The sequence below is a fragment of the Mandrillus leucophaeus genome, unplaced genomic scaffold (genome assembly GCF_000951045.1).
Source record: "Mandrillus leucophaeus isolate KB7577 unplaced genomic scaffold, Mleu.le_1.0 Scaffold43, whole genome shotgun sequence".
NCBI lineage: Eukaryota > Metazoa > Chordata > Mammalia > Primates > Cercopithecidae > Mandrillus > Mandrillus leucophaeus.
In genome coordinates, this window is record NW_012104587.1 from 1,937,351 (window position 1) to 1,945,268 (window position 7,918).

The following is a 7,918-nucleotide window of genomic DNA, read 5'->3' on the forward strand; positions in this document are numbered from 1 at the left end:
GATGGAGTCTCACTCTGTCACACAGGCTGGAGTGCAGTGGTGCGATCTCGGCTCACTTCAGCTATTGTCTCCATTTTATAGATAAGGAAGCTGAGGCTGAGAAAAGCAAGAGAATTTGTAAGAGATCATGCAAGGAAGGTAGGAACTAGGATTTGAGCCCAAGCAGTTTGTTCCAATGAAACTTCATTTACAAGAACTGAAGGCCAGCCTGGGGATCATAGTTTGCTAATTTGAATTCTAAAAATATTACATTAAAATATGATTTGTCTTGATTACTGAGTTTTGCCGTACCCTTTCCCTTAAACAAAGTCAGCCATTGGGCTGGAGGCTGGGATTAGGCTGGCGCTCTCCCCAGTGAGGCCACTGGTAAACACTACCCTTGAGAATTTGAGAATTTGTGCAATTCTTGTCACTGTCATCTTCTGAGCTCAGTGCTACTTAATGCCCATTGCTCACAGGGAGCAGCTGAGGCCCAGAGAAAAGGGAGTAGAAGGCATTGTCTAGTCCAAGGTCTCCTGGCTCCTAGATTGGGTACTGCCCCCCATGCCATACCCTCCTGGTAGTTTGGATCAGCTCTGTAGCTCTGGGCCCTGGACAAAGACCTGCAAAGGCTGAGTTAGACAAGAGGAAGTCGCCAGCCTGAGAGGCTGCACCCTGCCCTGCTGCAGGGGCCTCTCATCTGCCTGGGCATGGTGCAGCCTTTAAAGCTTGACTCCTTAGGCCTGGCGTGGTGGCTCATGCCTGTAATCCTAGCACTTTTGGAGGTTGAGGCAGACGGATCACATAAGCTCAGGAGTTCGAGACCAGCCTCAGCAACTTGGTGAAACCCTGTCTCTACTAAAAATATAAAAATCAGCCGGGCACGATGGCAGGTACCTGTGGTCCCAGCTACTTGGGAGGCTGAGGCAGGAGGATCACTTGAGCCCAGGAGGCAGAGGTTGCAGTAAGCCGTGATCATGCCACTGCACTCCAGCCTGGGTGCCAGAGTGAGACCCCGTCTCAAAAAAAAAAAGCCTGACTCCTTATACCTCAGCAGGCTAGGACTAGGACTAGGGTAAGGTGAAAATCAGGCACTTGCCTGCCATGCAGAATGTAAGGGGTGCCCCAAAACTTAGTAATCAAGAAAATATTTTAATGTAATGTTTACAAAAATGGAAGTTTAATGCAAAAAAAATCCAAGATGAACAACATGTTAAATAAAGACAGGGTCTACCCTGTACTTGCATAACCCTTTCTCACTCACCTCACCCTAATCCTGACCTTGGTTCCAATAAAACTTTATTTACAAAAACAGCCAGCTAGCCTGTGGGCTGGAATTTGTTATTTGATTTAAAAAAATATTATTATGATATTATTTCTCTTGATTAGTGAATATTTTTATGTCTCCTTCTTACATTTTGCTCTGAGGCGAGTTGCCTTGCTTGATTCACCCTAGTGCTGGCCTTGTAGTTCCCAGTCTTGGGTTTGAAGCTCGGCGCTGAGCCTTCCTTGCTGTGTGACCATCAGCAACCAGTCAATCTTTCATTCCTCTGCTGCCCTCATCCCCAGCTGTGAGGATGATACCATTCAGAGTGCCTGGCACTGAAACAGACACTCAGTTAAAAAGTTAAAGCCTTATTGTTATTCTTTTTTTTTTTTTTTTGAGATGAACTCTTACTCCATCACCCAGGCTGGAGTGCAGTGATATGATTTCAGCTCACTGCAACCTCTGCCTTCTGGATTCAAGCAGTCCTCCTGTCTCAGCCTCCCGAGTAGCTGGGATCATAGGCTCCTGCCACCACACTCAGCTAATTTTTGTATTTTTAGGAGAGGCAGGATTTCACCATGTTGTCCAGGTTGGTCTCAAACTCCTGATGTCAAGTGATCCGCCCGCCTCAGCCTCCCAAAGTGCTGGGATTATAGGCGTGAGCCACTGTACCCAGGCCTGTTGTTATCCTCCACTCCTTCTCCTGATCCAATGCCCAGCTTCTTCCCACCATGCCCCTACCCCTCCAGATCCCAGGCACGCCTCTGCTCTGGTTCCCAGTTTGCTCATTTGTAATGGAGGAGTTGGACAAGCCTGGTGTCTGGGGAGATTTTACAGAGTACAGAAACCAACATCTCAAGGTGCCGAACAGAAAGAACCCAGGTCCCTGAGGCAAGGCTGAAGGCTCACTTACATTATCTCACTTGGGGCTGGAAATGACATCAACTCAGGGTGGGAACATGGTGCTCATCGCAAGGCTAGCTATAACTTTGGTGAATTAAAAAATGCTTTCAGAACAGGGGGCGTGTGAGAAGAAGTAACTCAAGGAGTCCCTGGAGGTGAGGACCTCTCTTAGAGGGGTCCTTGGAGGTGAAGAAGCCGGCAGTCCCTTGCCTTGATGTCTGGAAATCCCTTCCAAATCTTCCATTTTAATAGTCATATTGCTAACCACCATAATTAATGCCTCCTGGATGGCAGGTACTTAATATATATTCTTTCCCTTAACCACAGGACACCTCAGTGACATCCTATGGGGTGCTCTATCTTTATATTATGGATAAGGGCATTGAGGCTCAGGGTGCAAAGTAGATTTCTGCTGGTCCCACAGAAGTGGTGGAGGTGGGATTCTGACCCACACCTGTGGGCTCCAACCCTGTGTCCTTTCCGCCTCAGCAAAACCCCTCTGCCCCACCTATGCCGGATGGGGGCTAAGGCCTCTCTCCTGGGACAGGTGGCAGGAAGAGAAGTCACCAGAGGTTTCAGAGAATTGGAACCTGATTCTTGCCACCATCTAGATCTTCTGCCCCCTCTGATGAGCCCAGGAACAGACCCATCAATGAATGACTGCCTTTCCTCTGTGGCAGAAGCAGAGGTCCTCACCCCCAGCCCTCTCTTGGACAGAGAAAGAGCTCAGGAGAAGGTTCCTGGAGATGTGCTCTAGTCCCTTCTGTGTGACCTTGTCCAAGTCTCCTTAACTGTCGATGTGGGGCGGTCTTCTACCTGTCCAAGGCTCCTGTGGGATCAGTGAGACGGTGACTGTGAAAGAACCCGGTTTCCCATGATTGTGGCAGATTCCCCTGGGGAGACCAGCCCTAGGCTGAGGGTTAGGGTGCGGGGTTCAGTGGTAGCTCTAGAATCTCTAAAAAGGAGGGACTCAGGTCAGCCAGCTGGTTGAAAAGGGGGCTTGAAGCTGCATTTGCAGGTCACGTCCTGTGAAGGCATCCATGGGGGCTGGGGCTCATGTATGCAGTGAGTTTGTCAATGGGGATTGCAGTGGGCAGCAGGAAGACCCCTGAGGCAGTCCTTGGCACTGCCTCTGCCTAGCTGCAAGCTCTTGTCTTGCTATGTGACCTTGGGTAAAAGACCGTCCTGACCTGGTGGCCCTTCGGTGGGATGGGGTGAACTCCTAGGATGAGTGTTTGTGTGTGAGGGTATATGCATGGGTGAGCAGGCTGGGAATGGTGGAGGTGGGCCCATAGCTTTGTGCGATGGGTAGGGACTCATCCTCAGAGGTGTTTTGCCTGGAGTTCAGGAAGGCAGTGAGAAAGCAGGGAGGAGCTTCTCTCTAGGACTGTGGTCTCCTGATGAAAGCTGTTAGAAGCCTTTAATAATATTACTAATACTCCTTACACATAAATAGCAGCAAAGAAAAATTACTAATATTATAGTAACTGGTATTTAGTGGCTGCATACTATATACCAGACATGGCTTTAGGCATTATATACATAACCATTATGAACTCGATCTACTCTGCCGGTTACAACTCCTCGTGAAGTAGGTCCTGTTATCCCAGTTTGCAAAAGGCCTAACCGGAGGCATTATGACCTGAAGGACCTTACAGCTCATCAGCGATGCAACCAGGATTTGGATCCAGGCCGTCTGCCTCCGAGACCAACCTCTCCAACCCTACTCCTGCTCTTGAGAGGTTGGGGGTGTTCGCCAGCCTCCTTGCCCGCCTCAGCTAGCTTACTCAAGCCCTGCTTTGAATCAGTTAACGATGAGCAATTGGTCCTCCTTTCAGAATCTGGCCTCCTTGTGTGCGCGGCAGTGTCTGTCGTATATCCGTGTGATGTGTGATGACAGCGCTGTGGGAAGAGGGTGGGTCTGCTGAAGCCCTTTAAAGGACAGGGTAGGGGATGTGTCTGTCTCATTCAGTGCTTTATCCCAGGGCTTGGCACATAGTAGTTGCTCAGTAAATACCTGTGGAATAAATGTACGCGTGTGTACTCAACTTCAGACCCTGGAGCCTGAAGGTGAGCCTGTGGGGGTCAGGACCAGGTCCAGAGCATGGTCCAGAGGTCCCTCTTCTCCCTCGAGCTCCCACATCTCATCTGCCAGGTCCTTGCACCCCTGAGTGAGGCCCTGCCTGGCTGGAGAGCATAGGAGAAAAATAGCCAAGAGCATCCTTGTCTGTAAAATGGACCAAGGAAACTCTGCCTCACCCGGCTGCAGGGAAGCTAAGTGAGGTGACAGGACAGACATGGACGTGCCAAGGCATTTGTCACTGGGGAGAGGAGAATGTTAGCCTGGGCTCAAAGGGTTAAGGGATGAGGTCAGAGCCTTTATTACAGCAGGCCAGACTGTTGACTGCCAGCGCCCAGGACCAATCCCTAGGGGCTGGGGATCTGGCTCGTGAGAGGAACTGGGAGGGGAGAGAACCACTGGGGGAGGCAGGGAAAGAGAAATGGGGAGAGGGATTCCTGAACACCAGGCTTTTCTGAACTTACCACTGGCCAAGGAGTACGGAAGGGGAGGGAGAGAATGAGGGATGCTGGGGAAGAGATTTAGGAGGGAGGAGCGGAGCCATCTTGTGATTTTGGGCCTGGAAGCTGGTAGAGTCCTGGTTAGGGAGAGGGGATAATATTGGGGAGTGGAAGGTATGTGGAGGGGGCTGTGGGGTTGGGCACCTGAGGCCTCACATATGCAATGAGGAGGGTGCTCCTTCTGGCTAGGTCTACTCACTGGTCCCTTCTGCTAGGGCCTGACCCCAGAAGCCAGCCCAGATGGGGCCGCTCTCCCCTCAGGGTTAACTTTTCTTTGACGGCAGCTCTTGACCCATTAAGGTGCACAAAACTTCCACCCCTGATGCCTGGCTTTGGGAATGAGGGAGTAAACAGATAGAATTGATCACATTTTCAAGGCTCAACAGTTGCCATTGGGAGGGCCAACCAGCCTTGTGGAGGGCAGCAGTCATCAGTTAAATGCTACATAAAACCCACCACTTAGCTGGAAGAGGAGCATGAGCCCTAGAATCACTGCCAAATTTGCTCACCCATGATGGATCTTAAGCAGTTGCCTGACTTTGGCCAGACCATGCCAGAGCGTGGGCATGAGCAGCTGGACCCTAGACCTCACTCTGCCAGTGTGGCATCAGAGATGCTGGGTCCCTCATCCTCCTCTCCGCAAGCCCCCTGCTCCTGGCTCCTTGCACTCCCCTCCTCATTTCCTTTCTTCTCTCTCCCTCCCTCCTCCATCCTTGTAGGCATCACCATGGCACCACAGCAGAGCAGAAACCCAGTGCAATTCACCCACCTCTCCCCGCCTGCTGGGAGCCCAAGCTTCTGCGTCTCAGAGCTTACTGCGCCCCCTGCTCTCCCACCCCATCTTCCTGCTCATGGAGGCGGCAGCGCAGCGTTGTGCTGAGGATGCGGAGCCCAAGCGCCAACTGGATCCCTACATATCTCTTCTCCGACCATGAGCATGTCCCTTTCCCTTTCTCAGCCTCAGTATCTCCATACAATGAAAGCCTCCTTTCTAGGTCTGATATGACCTCTAACCTCTGGTTAGCCCCTTCTTGACACTTTGGACTCCCCATTACACTTCAGAATCCAGTTCTCAGAACTCCAGCCGCCAGCTGTCAGCTGCGAGCCAAGACTCACATCTTCTGCAGCCCATTTCACTACCTCCTTCCTTTTCATATCTCAGCAGTGATAGTGACTTCAGCTTGCCAGGTGGCTGAGGTCAGAGGGCAGAGAACTCTCATCTGACAGCCTAGTGAACAGCTGATTACCCCAAGAAAGGAGACGTCTGGCCACCGGAGACTGCCCGACTCCTTCTAGCCAGTTGGGCAGAGGTCCTGGGTCAGTCTGGGTGGAGCTGCAGGTGTGTTTTGTGCAAAGAGGTGAACCCGTCTCCACTGGCTCTGTAACCTCTAAGCTGCACATGTCTGGATGACCTAGTGAGAGCTGATGACCCCCTCTCCAGCTGGCCTGCCCAGGAGCTGACAGCTGTACAAGAATCAGAGTTCATGGCCCCTAGCCCATCCCTACATTGTGCAGTCTGCGGGCACTGGGGTGAGTACCTGGCATGGGTGCCCATTGGTATCCATGCGTTGACTGGATATAGGACTGAGATCCACCCTGCGGGAACCCAAGATACTAGAAATATAAGGAGGGTCCTCTGGGCCCCTGCGCACGTCAGGGCCACGTTCCCTGGCCAGTGTGACCATTCGTGTGCCCATTTGTCCCCAAAGAGCCCTGGGGCTCTTTGCCTGGTCTGCTGGCTTCTGGCCCGACACCCACCTTGGCTTCCAGCTTCTCTGTCTGGCCAGCAGAGTGATTCAGTCCATCTCGGGGGAGCTGAGGTGGACGGGGGTGGTGGGTTTCAGGGTGTCCTGAGGGAGGAGAGGAGGAGGTTCTGGGACTGGCACCCCCATCAAGATGGGGGTCAACCTCCCACAGGATGCTGGTGGCAAGGGCTGCTTCCTGGCCCCTTGCCCTTCCCACTCTGCCCCTAGGGTGCTGGGGGCTCTGCCTCTACCAGGCAGCCTAATCCATTCTGGGCCTCAGGTCCAGTTTCCTGAGGGGGGTCTCCATCTCCTCTGCCAGCTGAAGCCCAGAAAAACATCAGATATATCCACTCAAAGCCAGGAGGCCGAGTGTTTGGAGCAGCCAGTGTTCAATGCTACAGAGCCCCCTTGCCCTCTAGACCCCTGCCTGGCCTCCTCCTATCTCTGGGAGTCCATCCCTATTTCCATCTCATTCTGGTCCCTGCCCTCCCCCGCTCCCCAGTACCCTCCTACCCTCTACCTCAGAGCAGCCCCTCCCAAGCCCTCTCAAATGTACTCACCATGGGGCTGAAGAGGGGTCTGTAGGGTCCTCAGCCCCACTGCCTCCCTGGGGGCCGGCGGCGTCTCCAGGGACCCAAACACCTGGCTCCCGGGGGGAGCTGCGCCCTGTGCTGGCAGCGGGAGAGGCACAGCCAGTGATTGGCATGTCCCACCCCCTGGCACGCCAGCCTTAGGGGGGAGGGAGAAAGGGAAAGAGAGGGAGGGAGGAAAGGGAGAAAACGAAGGGAGGGGAGCTGGAGGGAAGCCTCAGGCAGCGTCTGGGGTTGGACTAGGTTCTGGAGTGTGCCCCCCTCCTTCACCAGGGCACCCAATTTGAGACCCAGGAGGGAGGAGGAAGGACATGAGGAAGGCGAGCCCAGGAAGGCTAAAAGTCCAGGACGGGAGAGAAGGCGGATACAGGGAGACAAACACCCACACCCACTGCACAGACCCAGCGGCACACACACCCTCACAAAGGCACACTGTTTCCTTGGACTCCTTCCCCCACCCAACCTTAGAGCCCCCAACCCATGTGCACCATGCCCTAACACACTTGCCCTGGTATTCACATGCCTGCTTCCCTCACACACACGCCCTCCCCCCTGCACATGCCCACGCGCCCACCCACCCAACTACACACCCTGCTCTTCCTCCCTGCTGCGAGAGAGCTAGATTCCTTCTGTTTGGAAATGACACATTGGGCCTCACGTGAGAGGCTCCAACTTGGAACAGACCCAGAGGGCTGGCGCACCCGCCCGGGGGGCTGAGCGAACGTGCCCGCGTGCTGGGCTGTGTGCACTAGCACTGGGCTATGCATAGCCCGTTGTGAGGTTATATGGGTGTCTGCTTTTCGGGGATGAGTAGAGGGCCAGGTGCCTGCCCCATGTGTGGCTGAGTGCCCTGC

General features: G+C 53.4%; 1 protein-coding gene across 2 annotated transcripts in view; it reads right to left on the reverse strand.

The window, feature by feature from the left end:
* Nucleotides 1–7,689, reverse strand: part of CHRM1 (cholinergic receptor, muscarinic 1) — a 13,321-nt gene extending 5,632 nt beyond the window's left edge. Inside the window, exon 1 of one of the 2 annotated variants that reach the window (XM_011993414.1) lies at nucleotides 7,035–7,689. The gene's annotated coding sequence lies outside the window, so the exon portion shown is untranslated. The remainder of the gene's footprint in view (nucleotides 1–7,034) is intronic. The other variant, XM_011993416.1, reaches the window with a different exon arrangement.
* Between the last annotated feature and the right edge of the window lie 229 nt (nucleotides 7,690–7,918).